Below are 18,810 nucleotides of genomic sequence, written 5' to 3'. Positions count from 1 at the left end.
GCAATAACTTTTGTTCATTCTTAATTAAATATCAGGCTACATATCAGAATCTGGGTTGGGACACTAGACTTGAATAACAGCATGAGCTGAGAAAAACATTCAGGATTTTTGAATTCTTGTTCTCACTTGTCACTTGTGTGGTCATGTGTTGTGCTGACAATTCGTGTGTGATGAAAAACATGTTCTTTTGGTACTTGTAATTTGTAAAATTGTCTGCCAAGCACTGCACACATAGCAATAGAAAATTACCATAAGTTGGTCTCAAACTAATGTGTCAACAGCAACATTAAACCCCATTTCCATTCCATACCATTATATGCACTACAGCACACAAATAATAGGGTTAGCATCTTTTTATTGTAGACATATTCTGGAATCGCCGCAAATGTAACAGAAATGAAATGAAATGGGGTTTAACGTCCTCCTATTCTGCTCCTAAACTGGGCTAATGAAGACAGGCATAATCCATACAGTGTGCTATGAGGGAAATTTTACCTGGGCAGCGGCACTATGACCTACACTTATACATCAAATTCCAACTGCCAAGGGGTCTTTTACGTGCATGCCAATGTATACACGGCACCTTGGTTTTAAACACTGACAAGGGAAAGCCATGTCGGAACATCCCACTGAATTTTCTCGGCCAATGCAGGGATCAAGCACACAACCTCCAGACTAGCAAGCTAGCATTTCAAATGTTAGAAGTATATATAGTGATATAAAACCTACAAATTTTCCTTAAAACTTTATATTATTTCTTTATATTCAACAGATGTACTATCAGCAGTTAATGTTTCTGCTACTACTAATGTTGAAGGTGAAACATCTGATGTGTGCTTAATTTCACGCTGTCAGATATTATATCTAAGTTTGCATGATTACGCAACAGCTCACACCTCATAACAGACATTTGTCAGATTACGATTTAAATCATGTTTGTCTATGTTTATGTAATTATGGCAAGGAATTCATTCATAGTTGTCCCCCTCCTTTTGAAGAACATGGAGGTGTATTAGAATTGGTGTATAGATTCATTACATCAATACCTTGACTACCGGTAAGTTCAGTAGTGAGCATTTTCTGCCAAAATTAAGCAGTGTGGTATTCAATTTGATTGCTTGATGCTCTACAAAAAATTTAATGCATAAACAAGTAAGTAATGATTAATGGATGTCATCTATTTTGAGATTGAGGTGAGGGACATCAGCTTTACTTTTGGCTTGTTGTTCAAAAGGCAGGGGACTATTAAAATTTGTGTCTGCCGGTGCGTCACATAATCTGATTGGTTGAGACTTTGGAACACAATAACTTTGGTTATAATTGAGTGAGAGTGATGAAATTTTGAATATAGATTCATTATATCAGTACCTTGACTAAGTTTGATGATGATAGTTCTCTGCTTAGGCTAAGTAGCAATAAGCAATTTGATTGGTCAAGACTTTGGAACAAAAAAACTCTGCTTTTAATTGAGATAGAATGTTTAAACTTGATGTAGATGTTCATTAGGTGAATGCCTTGACTGAGTTCAATGGTTAACATTTCCCGCTAAAGCTAAGCATTGGTCGATGCTTTCCAACTGATGGAGAGTGATGAAACTTTGTGTATAGTTTCACTACCAGGTACTTCAAAACCTTGACTGAGTTTGATCGGAACATTTTATGCTTGGACGAAGTATAACTAATCAGTTTGATTACTCAATACTTTTGAAAAAGATTAATTTCCAATTAATTAATATGTGTCATCTTTTTATTTTTGGATTTCGGCGGGAGACATCAGTCGCACTGTTGGCTTGTTTTTCACGCACATGACCTTTCTATGCAATTCCATACTGACAAATTAGTACTGGGCCTTAAACTTAAAGATACATTATGGGAGATTCGATAACGAGTTGGCAGTTCTCACTATAATAGTTAAAAACTAGATAATGTAAAGGCAATTTGCTGAAAATTTCATTCAAATTGATATACTATGAACCAAGAACAAAGTGATTGAATTACCGCCTAGCCTTGATCATCATTACTAAACTTCAGTACGATAAACAGCATGGTCTCGATTATCCATTTAATCGTTAAATCGTGAAGGAAAGTTATGCAGTAAATCGGCTCACAATCCACTAAAGATTGCAGGCTAGCGATGCCATCTAGAGTTGATTATGGTCTGGATAGGTTAATTAATGTCTAATTAATAATTTAGATAACATTTCAGGCCTAAAGAAAGACCTGCAATAGACATATTTAGATCTTGCATAATGTATGTTTAAAAAAGCTACAATTAGGTATTGCTTAGAATACAGTCTGTGGTCTTCACCCCTTTTGAAATGAATTGACTTTTCATCCACAAATGTGTGATCATGAAATTATTCCAATTACATAGCAAGCAGCCATTTACTACGTGTGAGGAAGTTGGCTTCCCTCAATCCATCAGGGTAATAATAATAGAGTGAAAAAGGAAACTTCTGATTATCATTTTGCTGCTGGAATTGTGTCAGTCATTTACAAATCCTTAATTTGCTTTCCAACTAAACGGGCAACATGCTAGAACTAATGTATTATAAGCTTATAAATCCTTAGAAGAACGGTCCAACAAACAAAAACCTGATCATTTGAAGTTTACAGTAGTTACTATTGATTTCTTTGTATAATATTTGGCATTTGCCAGTAAGTTTATGCATCTGAATTCATAAAAATAAAAACCCCAAGGTCCATTCTGCAATTTGTTTTACGTGTGAGGATTTGCTGTGCTGTCCCTTTAATATTGATCCAACTTTTTTTTTATTGTTTGCCTTTGTGAAATGTCGAAGAACTAATTATATTATTATCCTAATGTAAAGAAACTAAATCATTATTAATAACAGTTAGCTGATATATAAAATCAATTAGTTTAATGTTTACTTTAATAATTATTGACATCAAGATTGTTAAGGCATATATAATTCTAAATCATTGTTTGATAGAACAGTAGATCTTATTTTACCTGTTCATATTTTCCATTAGTGGTATACATTTTTATGAATAGAATTAATTTGAGCAAGATTACAGATTAAGAAATTTATTTACTTGTCATGAGAAAATGAATATAGATTACAATCTGCTTAAAGTTACATTACCTTATGTGAAATGTACATACAGTATGCCCACATTCTGCTCTTGGTACGATCCAATAATCATTGGCTGGTTATCAACTAATTTGACAGTCTCAGGAACAGTTCAACAACAACATATTATACCCATATCTGAAAATTAATGTTAAAGGGGCCAAGTCAGTAACTCAGTATCATTCACGGTCTTTGACATTGTTAACCCAAATTATTTGTCAATTTAAATCAACATTGAAAATTTAAAATTTGGCACACAAATCCCGTGTCAGAATGCTTTTGGGCTCCATTTGTAATAGAGCAACTCGATGAACAAGGCTAAACATACCTCACAGGAGAATACTACAGGTGTAGACTGGAATAACCAGACGCCAAAGACTGCCGTTCAATTCGAACGGGAGATGCAAATTCGGGATCTTCATGGATTTCTGATAAGAAATTACGGAAAAAACAGAAACAATTGAATGTCATTCAGTTTATATACATTAATAATATATTATTGTATTGTGACCAATTTGTGTCCATTTCTAGTTGCCAAAGAATAGCAATTTAAAGTAAAGTTGAATATTTGAAGACTTCATTCAGTTACTAAACTCATACCAATTAGTTATTGTACAGCACAAACAGGATCTTTAAGATAGCTGGTATACTGTTAATTACCCACACAAATGAAAACATGGTTATTACATAATTGTCACCTGCTCCATGATATATAGATTTTTTTATATGTAATTATTGTTGTGCTAAAAACCGTAGTTTATCGATATTGGATAAGCTAGGATTTGCTTTAAAGCACTCCAAGCTAAGAAAGGCAGTTGTTGTGCGTGTCAGCTGTTGCACTCAACGCCACCTTCTAATATTAACTTGTATCTTGTGACAGTCGACATAAGTAAACATTCTTTCAGCTAGCTCTTCATATTATTCTTTTGAATTTTTATTCTGTTCTGGGTAAAGAAGTTTGCTTAGATTAATTGTTTCTACATCAAAATGTGTTGTGGGATTGTTATGATTCAACAGATTAATATAGAATAGCAAATGATACATTTGTTGGATTAATACGAAAGCTTCTCTGAGAAGACTTTTAAGAGGATTCACTTTATGTAAACAGAAGTAACTTATTTAAGGACATAAGTTAAATTTTATTGAAAGGTAAGTAAAAAATGGGGGAGAATTAAATTCGTACCGTGACAAGGGCTGGTAAATTACTGCATTAGAATATTTATGTCAAGGCTTGTATCACTCTGTGGGAAGCCCATATATATTGTTAAAGTTCTAGTATATTTTGTGGTTTTCATTTCATGAAATTATGTTTACATAAAATACATCATATTTAGTTATTAGTTGGCTTTGATTTGGGAAAAGTTAGATAAACAATTGATAGAATGGAGATATAAAACCAACCGGTCTATCAAATTCTGAAGAGTCTCTTGTTTCAAATAAGTAAACACAATTTCAGGAAATAAAAATATTGTATAGCACTTACTCATTCACGTAAATTGAATTAAATTCTACCAGATAAATTGATTTGAATTTATGATTCCTGGGTGGTTCAGATCCAAAATATAACCATTGGTAAGAAATTTTAGCATCTTAAAATGGCTTATAATTTCATTGGGTTTGTAATTGGATGGCCAGTGTTCAGTATAAATGATTTTGTGATCCACTGTCAGCTAAACAGAGAGAGAGAAATGGGGTTTAACGTCCACTCGACACAAACTGGGTCATTTTGGGACTAAGACATGGTTCAATTTTATTTTAACGATTTGCTTGCGCGTAGGGGTCTTTAGCAGTGGGAGGAAACCAGAGGACCCGGAGAAAACCCATAAGGTTGGACAGGCGACCCAACTCCTTGTCACATACAACCAGGGAATCGAAACCACACCGGTTCACTCAATGACAGACCTTATGATACAGCGCACACGTGCTAACCATTTGGCCATTTTTGATAGGATTTTGATGAAACTTTAAATATATTTTATATCACAAAGATCTTGGTTCCTTTCGATAATCGCGCATTTCAGAATGGAAATCGCATTATTAGCTTGTGGACCCGCTAGAAGTCACAATTTATATTCAATTTTAAGAAACGTTTAGGTATGTCACAGTTACACCTCAATATAGGTTGAGTTTGAATTTCATAAAAATCTGACATAAACTGCCAGACAAAATGGTCGCTTCTTGTACGCAAATAGTGTAAAAGTATGTAATACCGAGTTTGTGGACACTCTATTTTGATGGAACTTGAAATGTATGATTATAATCCAAAGATCTTGGTTCCTTTTGATATTTGTGTATATCAGACCGTATCGTCCTGAATTATGCCCCCTGATTGTACGAAAAATCACATTTTTTACTTGTGAACTCTCTAGAGGTCACAAGTTTTATCTGTTTTCAAAAAACGTTTATATGTATCACCGGTTGAGTTCGAATTTCATGAAAATCTAATGAAACTGCCTGACAAAATGGCCGCTCCTTATACACAAGTATTGTGAAAGTATGTAATACCAAGGTTGTTGACCCTCCAGAAGTCATAATTTTTTATCCGATTTTGATGAAAGTTAAAATATATCTTTATATCCCAAATATCTCAGTCCCTTTTGATATTCACACATTTCAGACCATAACTGACTGGATTTTGGCCCCTGATCTTTCGAAAAATCTCTTGCAAAATATAGACGTATCTTGCCTGGCAAAGGCTGGTTAATTCATGATTGAGTATACAAATGGCATTATTTTATGTATAGCTGGTCTATATTCACTGTTTTCATATTATGTGCTATTTTGTACATTTGATAACAAGGATATATTTGAGGTTTTATTTAGAATTGTGGTTTGTTTGAACTAATAATTTAAAGGTGGGTTAAAAATAATTACGGTTCAATTTACATATATTAAGATAAGTAAACTACGTAGTAGCTACACAGGCCATTGTCTATCGAACAATACAATATGATAATTAATGGTAACATATGGCTGGACTAGTTTTGAAATATATAAGTTTATCCCCCCTTTTCACATGTGAAGGCTGCTGAAGGAAATTTACATTTAATATTTGTGTCAATCAATACTGAAATAAAACAATTGTTCAAAGAAATGATAATCAAAGGGAGGGAACCCATCTTTTTTTTTTTAATAAGCCCTTGGGATGTTATAACTGTTAAGCAATTGTTCTAGTAAGAAATAAATATTAAAGTTATGAAGTTGCCAGTATGTAGGTTCTTCTTTAAGGTCAAATAGAATAGGGTAAGAGTATCACTTTAATGACCTGCCAACTAAGACTGATAGATAAAATCTCTACACATCTACAACCACTATTTTGATCATTTTCAGTCACAAGTCTTACTTGCAGCAGACATTGACGTAATTTGGAAAAAAAGAGAAGAGACCATGGCATAGGCTTTCTAAAAATTAGTTTTGAAGTGTACATTTATTTAGAAAGCATGTATTCGATTTGATAATTGAGTAGAAGTTGCTTGTTCTACAGTGATGTAGATCAGGATATCTTAATAGCCTGCAGATCACACTGTTCCATTTTCTTCAAGAAGTATTCAATATCACAAGTAACAAATTCAAGTACTGGATCCGCTCACAGTATTTACTTGAGATGACGGTGCATGCAACAGCATCTACAATTATTTAAAACATTCTACTCGAGCAAGATAGTTGTCGTTAATCAAGTTAAACCTGTGTTTGCTAACTTCACAAATCAAACTTGAAGCCATTGTCGATAGCTGTATTTGTGAGAGAGGAGCAAATCTGAAAAAAACCCACACAATGAAACCTGGAACATGAAGAGTTATTATGTATATAAGGTGTTAGATATTTGGTGTCCTCTTGCAAAATTATATTTTTGGTTATCATCATGTACGATAGCACAACAAAAATGTGTCAGCTTATGAGAAGTGTATTGCTGTTGGTTTAACTGAAACTGAATCTTTCCTTGAGCTGTATGAAAAGATTGGTTGCCAGGCATCGAAACATACGCCCACAGCAGCTAAATCGTCTGGGCAGTCAACAAGAGTTGTCGCATATTTTTACTTTTGTCGGTAATGAAACATTTATAATACACTTAAATCTGATTAAGAGTAACAACTCATTAAGTAATTATCACAAAATCATTAGAATTTGTTTGGCCCATGCTAATATTTAGTATACAAAACATTTTATATCATGGATTTAGCTGTCAAATTATTAAAAATCATTGAAAATCAATACACTTGTTCGTCTCAAGACCTTAATCTCTGTGTATCAATCTGAAGTCAATTGAAACAATTATAGGCATAAACATGGTGTATAAATATAAAATCAATCAGATGATAACTATGGTCTCTAAAGCATCCACAAGATTTTTCTAAGTGATCAAGGCCATTATTGGAAATCAGTGAAAATCAATGGCTTCTTTGTCTCATGACCTGAAACACTCTGTATAAATTTGAAGACAAATGGATATTAATGTGGGCGTAGAAAAACCCAAGACTACTAAAAAAAACAGAAATACTAGAGAGGTCATATAGGCTATATGCCTGTTCCTCAGTCACTTTCACTTTCTGAATAAAATATTGTCTAAAAGTATGTACTACTTTCCTTTTATGCGCACCCATTTTAGTGTGGTTGTACGTATATTGTCATTTTAAAACCTGTCTGTCCATCCGTTATCCATATGAAGTAAATTCTCCTTCGTAAATAACTTTCAGATATGAGTTGTTTAGCTTATAACCACTTCTGGTGGACGATATTCTGTTGCCTGGCAACCCATGTTCAAATTTTTCTCTGTGATTTTAGTTTTAGGTTAAGGTAAATGTCTAAATTTCATGATAATGCTTGTATTTGGAAGATTATCAAGTATAAAAATATAGACAAATATTATTGTAATCTTTTTGTATGTCTGTTTGATTTTCTGTGGCTTTCTTATAAATTACTGGGGTTTGACTATAAAATTATTATAAGTAATCAGATTTTTACAATCCAGTAAATAAGCCACAAGTTCGTATAATCATGTTTTCATAAAGGATAATCCCTTTGGTAAAGTTGAAGTCATATTAAACCATAAGAGAGCAATTCATTATCCTGATTGATCACCTTGATGGAAGAGTTCTGCTATGTTTGTTGTTGTAATGAAATAAAGATAACTAGATAATTAATAAAAGGTAGCAGATATTCTTAAGTTTGAATTCAATACATTTATTTATAATTATTTTTAGGAGTACCGGTATGTGTAATAATGATATTCAGACACCAGCCCCTCATGCATTGAAAATACCCCAAGGAAATGTCTGTCCTGAAACTGATATCTGGAATCCGTTTCCATCAAAATTTACTTATTTATTCACACAGGCATTGTTTTCATCTGTTCAGTTAATCAAAAATAAAAATGTTCAAATGTTAAAAATGCAGTTTCACTATTATGACCACAAAAGTGTTATAAAAATGAAATATAGCGTCTGATATTTACCTGAAAGAGCAGACATGTGATGAGATCATACTGCTCATCAAGTACATACTCTATAATATTATCTTATCTTATACCAACTTTATAACATGCTATCAGGGTACATAACAGCTTTCACTTGGCACCAGAACAAACTTTTCTTCTTCATCGCCCATAACACTGTTAAAAGGACACAATTTTGTATGTTTTATACTTGTCTGTAGTTCTATATAAAATTCATGTAAATATGTAAAGACCTGTCCTTCAGAGAGTCTACACAATTTATGTCAGATTTTATTATAAATAGTATTCCACCTTCAGCGTAACCACTTTATTGGTCATAGTTTTTGTACTCTTGCTAATTGTAATGTGGAAGTATTTATTCACCTGTGTCCAAATTATATAACTTTTCTTATGAATGCTGCGTGGTTAAATAGTCTAAGGCATGTACTTTATATCATAACATCTGTCATTGAGTCCAGTGGCAGGTTTTCAATTCCACCCTTGTATGTGACAAGGAGTAGGAACGCCTGTCCAACCTCATGGGTTTACTTTGGATCCTCCTGTTTCATCCCACTGCTAAGGACCCCTGCATGCATGTGAATTATAGAAATAAATTATAGAAATTTTAGGGTAAGCAGAGATAAGCAATTCGATTAATTGATGCTTTTGGACACAATAACTTTGATTCTAATTAAGCAAGTGTGAAATCCCTACTTGATACTTGAGCTTTTGAGGGAGTATGTCTATTCTTCCCGTTCAATCAAATCTATCCCAAGTACAGCAACATGACAGCCCTTCGTTTAATCTGGGTCTTCCCTAAAACTTTGGACAGTGATTTAAGGTATCAAAACCAATGAAAGTACATCCAAACAGTGTTGTTTACATTGTAAACTTTGATAGCCTCTTTGACTTTGTCACACAATTAGTTTTCTGCAATATTCTGCTATGCACTGGTTAATCGTGCATAAATATTTTGCGAGTCATGACGTAACGTTATGTAAACAATGTGGAGCTCTGTTTAAACCCGATTGACATTGTTAGGCAGTTAGGCATTGGTTGTTAATCGGACTATTGACCAGTCATAATTTGGATCAGAAATTTGCTGTCGTTACGGCAGTGCTTGAGTGGGATTAGGTGTAATCAAACGAAACACTGCGAGGAGTATGGCTAAAGCAGAGCTAAGCAATTTCATTGGTTGATGCTTTGGGACAAGATAACAGATTCTAACTGATGGAGAGTGATGAAACTTCATGTATAGTTTGACTACCAGGTACATTTTAAGCTCAGACTAAGTATAGATAATCAGTTTGATTGCTCGATACTTTTAAAAACAATAAATGTGCAATTAATTAATATGTGTCATCTATTTATTTGGGGATTTCAGTGGAGGGAATCAGCCTCACTGTTGGCTTGTTTAACTTTGAAAGCCTTTATCAATATGTAATTATTGTTACCATATTTTTCTTTTTCAGGTAAGCTTATTTTATTTTGGATACAATAATGAGGAAATGAATGAAATCATAGATGTGGTAATGTATTAAAAAATTACCTAAGGGCAAACCATTTCTTGGTGATAACTTTAGTACCTGTCTCCTTTACTCATAAAAATATAAGTCGTCAACAGAAAGAAACGTGTACTCCACCGGATTGGTCAGGATAGTCGGTCAAATGAAGGGTATCATCCCTGAACTAAAAATAGTATCCGAAGTTGTTTCAAACGTCACAGTTATTTAGTTATATTGGGAAGCACAAACTGACTGCGAAAACGTTCATGTTTCTGTTTCTGTACCCTCTACACAGGTTATAATTTTTTATCCGATTTTGAACTAACCTAAAATTATGTTTATGTCCCAAAGATCTGGGTTCCTTTCGAAACTTGCATATATCGGGCCGTAAATTCCTGGAGTATGGCCCTGCTTGTCCGAGAACAATTTTTTTTTTTTTAGTTTGTTCATTGTCCATCTATTGAAAAATATGGGTGTACCTGCATGTTTTTATATACTCTTCAAAAAAAGTAGGGGATATTGAAATGCAAATACCTATGCAGGTTGTGATATGGTAAATAGTCATGGACACTTGACATGCTTTGAGAGTATGTTCACAGATGAAGAACTTATCACCCCAACAGAACCACTGAGCTGCACATGCGACACACAATAGCGCCATACATGTGGGAGGGGTTCATTTTCAAATTTGACATTTCATGAAAGGGTTGATGAAAACTACTGTGTGCTGGTTTATCTATCCATGTTTGCTTTCCTATTGGTTCTTGCATAAGATTTACTGTTTAGCGTATCTTTGCTTTAGTGTTTTGCGTTTAATTTGATCGGGAGACGTGTTCGTCGACATCAACCGACAACACTGCAAGAGGAGGGGGGCAGATTGCCCCAAATCGTGATTGGACGGTTGATTAGGAGCATGCCACAACAAATTGCTGAATGTCTGAGGATTGGTGGAGCAATTACTCATTATTAAGACAAAAATCAAAAACGTCCATTTTCACTTTTGACGGTGTATCTCTTTGCAAGTGGAATGGGGCCGTCAGATAAGCCGCCCATATGAACTGTTTATGTTCATGTGCAGGCAATAGGCCTTAGCATACACTGGTTACCTCTAATAAAAACAGCAGTGCATTTCCGCAGTTTTGTATTGTTTCTGAATATCCCCTACTTTTTAGTAGTATAGTAATTGTCTAATAGTGACCATTATTGATGGATTCTGTCATCTAGTCATTAGTTGATTGTTGTAAGTTCCTTGAGATATTTTTAGCTGAACTAAATACTTATTAATATTGTCCTTAAAAAAACAATGAAAGAAATGGTTTTAACGATCACTCAATACAAATTAAGTCATTTTGAGACTAACATATTGTATATCCTGATTTCAAGAGCTTGCTTGCATGAGTCTTTCAGCAGTGGGAGGAAACTGAAGGGGTTATGATCAAAAGAGCACTTGGCCACCTAAAGTACCCAGCCCTTAAAAAAAGCTTGACAAATGCCATGTATGTCAGTTAGATTACTATGTATGTTATTTTAATACCTCCATGTAAAAACTCAAAAGAAGGAGAATTTTGTAGGAATAGGTGACATTTCGTGATCAGATTCAGATAATTATTTTTTTTTAATGACATGTTAGAAGTTACAGTGTGGTGATATAAATGTTACATATTTTTAAAGGATGTTAATCTATTGTTGAAGAATTCTCAACAAAGTATGTACCTGCTTTGATGTTGTCTTTATTACAATAATAGATTGTGTAAGCCAATAAGCCAATGGGAATTTTAAGTTAATATGACGTTGTATTGGTTAGATTTAGGTCAGCTTCCATTAAAGAACAGGTTATTGTTAAATGTTCGTTAATTTGGAGTTTCACCTTTGTTAGTAGTAGTAGTGTGAGACGGTGGGCCTGATCGAAGGGGAAGAAAAGCAAGTTCAGATGTATGCATTGGTATTTGCAATTCAAAATAATTCTGGGCAAAATTTCCCTAAGTAATAGTACACTGCATGGCGTATGCCCATCTTCACTAGCCCAGTTGGTGCAGAAAAAAATAATATTTTCGATTTCATTTAATTTTTATTTAATTTTAGGTCAGAATAATTATGGTTACTTTTCTGTTAGAAAGATAACATTAATCTGACATTTATGTTATGTTACATTTTTGCTTTGTTGAGGGTGGGGGGGGGGGAAGTTCTAGTGCTCCTCCAAGAACACTTTTAAAAATCAAGATGTGGCTCCAATAAGCTCAAATTTACTTGTATCATAGAAATAGAGTAATAAGTGAATTTTTGCCTTAAAGCCCCACCTGGATCCACCACTGTGGATAAATGTTAAACACTGTTTGTCTGTGTTACTGTCTTTCGTATTAATTTCCCAAATTGTTTTTCACTCCTTCTCCTATACATGTATAGTAAGTACAAGTATGTTAAAACGTAAAGCATATACTTATCATCCTATACAGGTAGAGTAGGTCAAAGGTTACAGTTTGTACATAACTATTATTGGTTCATCTATAGCCTCCAGTATCCCACGGTTTATACTTAGCTTTACACGACTAACACTTATTTAGAACTAGTCAGTCAGTCAATGTGATAACTCCAGTCTATGGTTGTTAGTCCCTTGCTCAGGTAGAGAGATCCAACACTTGTATGATGTAGAAACTAATTAGTGAGACACTGGATATTACATAATCAATGATAATAATTTTGTGACGTTAATATGAGCGAGTATTACCCATCTCCATACATTAATTAACAGAGAGAATCATCCATGTTAGGATAATGTGAAGAGAATATTAAAACACTAAAAGAAAGGTAAGCATCAGTACTATATTGTAACCTTTCTTTATTTCTGGACCAGGAACCGGTCCCCAATGAGCTACTCATCTTCTTGTCCGGTGATGCTCTTCAAAAAAAGCCAAAGATTCTGCCAGTTCAAGTAGAAGTGACGTGAAACTTGGTATTCTTGTTCTTTAGACAATAGTGGATCGATTGACAAACTTTGATTTTTAATATAATGTTATATTTCCAAGATGGTTGTGATGATGCCATGTCCAGACAATACACTTAGATTACACTTGTTTTTTTTAACAAAGTAATTGGATAGAGTAGACCTGCATTGACAAGTTTTAGGTTTGCTTCATCTTAAAATGTCTACAATTTTTTTTAACTATCAAATAATTTTCAAGTATGTACAACAATAATTGTTAGTTATGTGATCTTCCCACATAACTGAAAATGGTATGTAGTATCAGCTTTTCTAGAAAAGAGTAAACATACACTGTCTTGTTCCTAACGTCCATTGTTGCCTTTAGCTAAATGTAGCAACAGTGAATACCAGTACTTGAATTTTAGAATCTAAAGCTTCAAATTCTCATTTAAAACAGTGGAGCTTTGTAACTTGATGCATTAAACTAGTAATCGGGACAATATTCTTATTGTCAAGATATTTGTATTTAATGCCTTTATGTTTTTTCCCTTGTCACTGATTTCTTTTCATGTAATTTTATTTAAGGATGAATGTAATGATTGTGTATAGAGTGCATTTGAATAATAACCTGCACATATTTTTAAGTAAAATATTTTAGAACTAACCTGACTTTGTGAGATAATAAGGACAATGATAGAACTACCAATTTGTAATAACATTCCCATAATTTAATGTCTCTCTAAGTAGGTCTTAAGCCTGTCAAAAAAATTAAGAAACACATATAGAAAAAAGAAAATAAACTAGAACCTGGTGTAACTATTTTGTGTATTATTACTTGCCAACCCATGTTTTTTCCACAAAATTTATTTTTGATGTCAGATGAGTCAAGTGAAAGTGTGCACATCTGTTTTGAACTTCACTTTAAAAAAAACATTTTAATACAGCCACAAAGATGTGTTGAAGAACTTAAGTGAAATTGTAGCATTTTGTGATGTAACCAGTATTGCAACAAAAGCTTTGCCAAACTAAACTTTAATAAAAAAAATAAAAAATAAACTTCTAATGTTGGCTTGAATTCTCCAATCTTCAATGTTTTTACAAAAGTTTATGATATGTAGCTAGCTATCATTAAACGAATAAAAAAAAATATCAGAATGCTCAATCAGAAATTTTGAAAAGGCTCTGATTTCAGCGTCTGCTCTTTTTTTTTTTTAACAACTGGATGGTTTTACATGTGCAAAATATAGTTCAAATACATCAGGGCCAAATTCTGGCCTTCTATTAATTTAGGAAAAAGTGTAAATTAGACAACCTTGTATGATTTACAATCTTCTGGGAGCCAATTTTGTTTGATGTTCGTTCTGCCCAGAATTCTATATTATTAGATTTGTGTCTTAGCTTGAAACATAAAGTGGTAACCTCTCAATGATAATTAAAACATGACTTGTATAATAATATATTATGGGTGATTAATTGATGTTTGGTTGGTGATGGATGGAATAGTATCTTTTTATATGATTTAATCAACTTACAGATCAGGTTCTTCAGAGGGATTCCTTTACTTTTGACTTTTTTATTAGATTATTAGATTAGTATCTGAATAAATACTTGTACTTTAGTTAGTTAGTTCTTGGAGTTTAACTTCAGCTTCCACATAAGTGATATCGTTGACAAGATATAGGAGAGCCGAAGCTGATTCTTGTTTTTTAGAATATGATTTTGCAATCTTTCCATTTGGCCTTAGACCATGGATTTGGTTTAGTGGGAAGTTCTTCCCTTTATTTAATATAAAACATATCGTTTGGTAGAGGATCTCGTCTGCTTCTGGATTGGTAGATGTCATCATTTGGGGGTAGTGTTTAGGTGCCAGGCCCGTCTTATCGTGGCTACCCCTTACTCCACTATCCCACTCTCTGGGTTTGGTATCAGTTTTATTTGCGGAAAAGTGTTTAGGTGCCGAGTTTGTCTGACCGTAACTCCCCCTTACTCCACTATCCTGCTAGTTTGGTAGATGTCATCTTTGTGGGGTTTGTGTTTAGGTGCCAGGCCTGTCTTATCGTGACCTCCCCTTACTCCACTATCCCACTCTGTAGGTTTGGTGTCTGTTTTTGGTGGAATAGTGTTTAGATGCCGAGTCCGTCTGATCGTGACTCCCCCTTTCTCCACTATCCTGCCAGTTTGGTATAAATCCCCTATGTAGTTTAGTGTTTAGATGCCGGGCCCGTCTAACCGTGACCCCCTCTTACTTCACTATTCTACTTAGTCCAACTGTGTCCATTAGGGCGTGGATTTGTTCAAAGATTTGCAGTTTCAGATCTGGTCTCGGGAAGAGTAGGTTCTTAGTGTTGAATGGTATGTTGTTGGTCTCCATTGTTCTCACTAGTTCCCTTCTCTCCTCCTCGTATACCTCGCAGTCTACCAGGACATGGTTGGTGGTAGATTCTTCTCTGTACTCACAAATGATGACTTTGTGTTTGTAGTCTCGCAGCCGCTCTTTCACCCTTAGCTTCGATATCAGTCTACAAATATCTCTTCTAGGTTGATTGAATTGTTGTCTTTGTGTAGATCTTGTCATCCAGCCGGAATCTGTATGTGTCAAGTTCAACGAGATTTAATTCCCAGATTGAATTGACCTGTCTTTTGACCATACTGTAGATTTCCGTGGTGCTGTAGTCTATGGTGCGGAGTGGTGCTGTGTCCATGAGACCTTCATTGGCGAGTCGATCTGCCTCCTCGTTTCCTCTAATGTTGACATGTGATGGAATCCACACGAGTTCTACTTTGCTTCCCTTCTCTAAAACCCTCTGGTACAGCTGCTTGATTTCCCAAATGACTTCTGGTCTTGAGTCCGAGTTGTCATTTTGGATTGAAATCAGACTGCTCAGAGAGTCGCTTGGAATGACGAACTTACTAGTCTTTTGATGGGAAATCCATGATATAGCGTCACGAATGGCCACAAGCTCTGCAGTGTACACCGAACAGTTATTGGACAGTTTCCTGCTTATTCCCTGTTCCCCGTTTGGCAGGTATATTCCAAACGAGCTGGTGTCCCTTTCAGGATTGCATGAGCCATCCGTGTACACATGGTCCCAGTCATCAGACGGCCAGTTGTCTTCCAGGTGTTCTAGAGAGAAAGCACGTGCAGCAGTGGGGTTGTTTTTCTTGTCGGTTTTCTGTAGTAGATCTAGATTAACCGGCGGTATAGGGAGCGTCCAAGGGGTGATCGCTGGGGGGTCGTGTTCATTTATCACGAGCTCCCCCAGTCGCATTTCCTTGATTGTTTCCCTGATACCCTGGCCGAAGCTTTTCTTTCTAGGATCTCTCACATATCTTGTATTTTGTAGACGGACAAAGGTTGGGGATCTTTCGCCGAGTTGCGAGATCTTAGCCCAGTACTTGTACTTTACAATTACCATACTGTTATACTTTTACTGCATTCAGTCCACACTTCTTGATATATGTATATTATTAGATTGTGTATTATTTAAGTTGTGTATTGTATGTTACTGTATTATTAGATTGGGTATTACCTTGTATTGTATGTTACTGTATTAGATTGGGTATTACCTTGTAATGTACTATTACTGTATATTAGATTGCTTATTGTAGTTTAATACATTGTTGTGTACTGTATGAGATTGTGTGTAGTACTTTAGCTCCTTATTGTGTATTATGTTAGATTGTGTTTTATAGTTTAATTAAATACCCTCTAGTGTTCTGTATTATATACATTGCTGTGTACTGTATCAGATTGTGTATTGTAGTTTAATACCCTCTTGGTCACTATATGAGATTGTGTATAGTTTAAATCTTTCTTGTGTATCATATCAGATTGTGTATTATAGTTTAATATCTTGTTGTGTGCTGTATTAGATTGTGTATTACATTTTAATACTTTGTTGTGTATTAAAATTGTGTATATTAGAGTAAGCACCTTATTGGGTATTGTATTAGTGTATTATAGCGCTGTAGTTGACTATAAATTAGCATTCTTAGGTTGTGTATGACTCACAGCAAAATGTTATTTGTATAAACGTCTTTCGACATCTAACAAGATTATCGCTTTCTACTATTAAAAATTCAGTGAATATATCAACTAGATTTAGTATTTACCATGAAAGATTAAAATAATGATAAAAATGGGCCGATATTAAACAGTATTTTGGTTTGAAGTGTAATGGCAAGTAGGTATGACAATCCACTTTCCATAGAATCTGTTTGAAGTATGAAACTACAAGTAGGGTATAAGTGTTCCACCTGTAATACTGGAGATTATCAGACAAGTACCAATGATGTCAGTATCGAGCAGTATTCATGCCAACATTTTCCTCAATTCGCAATGAACTGTCAAGTTGTAGTAGAAGTTTCTAAATATAACAACATTGTGGACATTGCTGTCAATAGCAGGAATACTGATTAACTCACAATCAAGCAACAGAAGGATAGAATAACATATGGTCTGACATTAATTAAAGAAACATGGAAAGCATGTCGCTAAAATTACTAACTATCAGAAATGTTATTTTTTTTTAAAATGAGGACCAAAATAAGCGATTTCCATGAATTGGTGAAGCAAAATATTTCAGTTGCTCAATATTATACAGATGAAGTATATATAAAACATAGATTAGGATAAAATGTTGACAAAGTGTAAATTGTGGAGCTCCAATATCTGTTTTTCTAGAAAGAAACTGAACTTAAACAACCACATTAAAGCAGTGGTGATAAACATGAAGCTTATCATCCGCCCAAAATATCATCATTTACCCAGTTACTCTATATAGATAATCATTTTATCTTTCACTTTCTTGGCACTAGTCTGATAGACTTTTAGGTTTAGAAAATATTTGTGATGTGTTACAAATTCAGGTGCAATGACTATTATTCAACAATCAAAATGTATATGTATGCCACTGTATGGTGGATGTCACACTCAGTGAATCTTGAGTGAGATTCCACATGGTTAACCATCTAAATATCATTCTGTTTAGCTGTTTGTAGTGTGTATACTTTGCATAGTATACTTAATTTATCTAGAACAACTCATTCTTCATGTTTATTTGTGAAGATTATATATGTAGTAGATATGCAAAAAGATGCTATCAATAAATTAAATATAAATGAATTTAAGGCGTGAATATGCATGTATTTTTTTCATACAAAGTTTATCTTTGTTTGATATTTTGTTTACCAAAAAAGTTAAAGGTGTAACCTAAGTTTATTTATAGTAAGTAATTTATTTTACCCTTTCTTTGATCTTATCTTATATAATATATTAATATGTCTACAACATTTTATAAATATTTTGAATCGTTATATTTATGTAAGTCCTCAAATTGATCATTGTCAGATCAAACGTTGTTAGGGAAACCAATTCAAGAAGTTTTAGAAATTTGAAAGTTTTTACTCTAGTAATGAGAAATAGTATCTGAAATTGCTTAGATATCTTACATATGCCTAGTCTTTTTTGTGTGCTCACATTGACACTATGCTCAGTAGTTTGGGGAATTAGCAACTCTAGAAGTGAACAGTCAGATCTGAATTAAATTATGGGAAATTGTTTATCATTTAGATCACTGCAGATCTTCCATTTATCACAACTGCCAAATTATGTGAGTTGAATCCAACAATTGTACATACAGAAATTCATTTCCAGACCTATCCTAAGTGCAAATAAGACCCTTTTTTTTGCAATGAAAATTTATAACAAACTTCTAAAAACATACCACGCGTGGGTTTGTGGTTCAATTTCACTGGGAATAATAGTTGAGATCCCCTCTAGATCACAGAGAATTCCAACTTTTATTTCTTCTAGGTCTTTCTATCTACAGAGATACTGTTAAAGTATACCTGAACTATA

The 18,810-nt window shown here is 34.1% G+C and overlaps 1 protein-coding gene across 5 annotated transcripts in view; it reads left to right on the top strand.

Annotated features, from left to right (window-relative positions):
* LOC126828190 (IQ motif and SEC7 domain-containing protein 2) overlaps nucleotides 1-18,810 on the top strand; it is a 119,741-nt gene that overhangs the window by 40,992 nt on the left and 59,939 nt on the right. The window contains exon 1 of one of the 5 annotated variants that reach the window (XM_050557807.2): nucleotides 4,019-4,243. The exons of 3 other annotated variants lie outside the window; for them this stretch is intronic. The gene's annotated coding sequence lies outside the window, so the exon portion shown is untranslated. Of the gene's footprint in view, nucleotides 1-4,018; nucleotides 4,244-12,603; nucleotides 12,836-18,810 lie in introns of those variants that run through there. One more of the 5 variants, XM_050557804.2, reaches the window with a different exon arrangement.

Source organism: Patella vulgata, chromosome 7 (assembly GCF_932274485.2).
Source record: "Patella vulgata chromosome 7, xgPatVulg1.2, whole genome shotgun sequence".
Taxonomy (NCBI): domain Eukaryota; kingdom Metazoa; phylum Mollusca; class Gastropoda; family Patellidae; genus Patella; species Patella vulgata.
The sequence above is the reverse complement of the archived record's forward strand: the minus strand, read 5'-3'. Positions and strand labels throughout refer to the sequence as shown.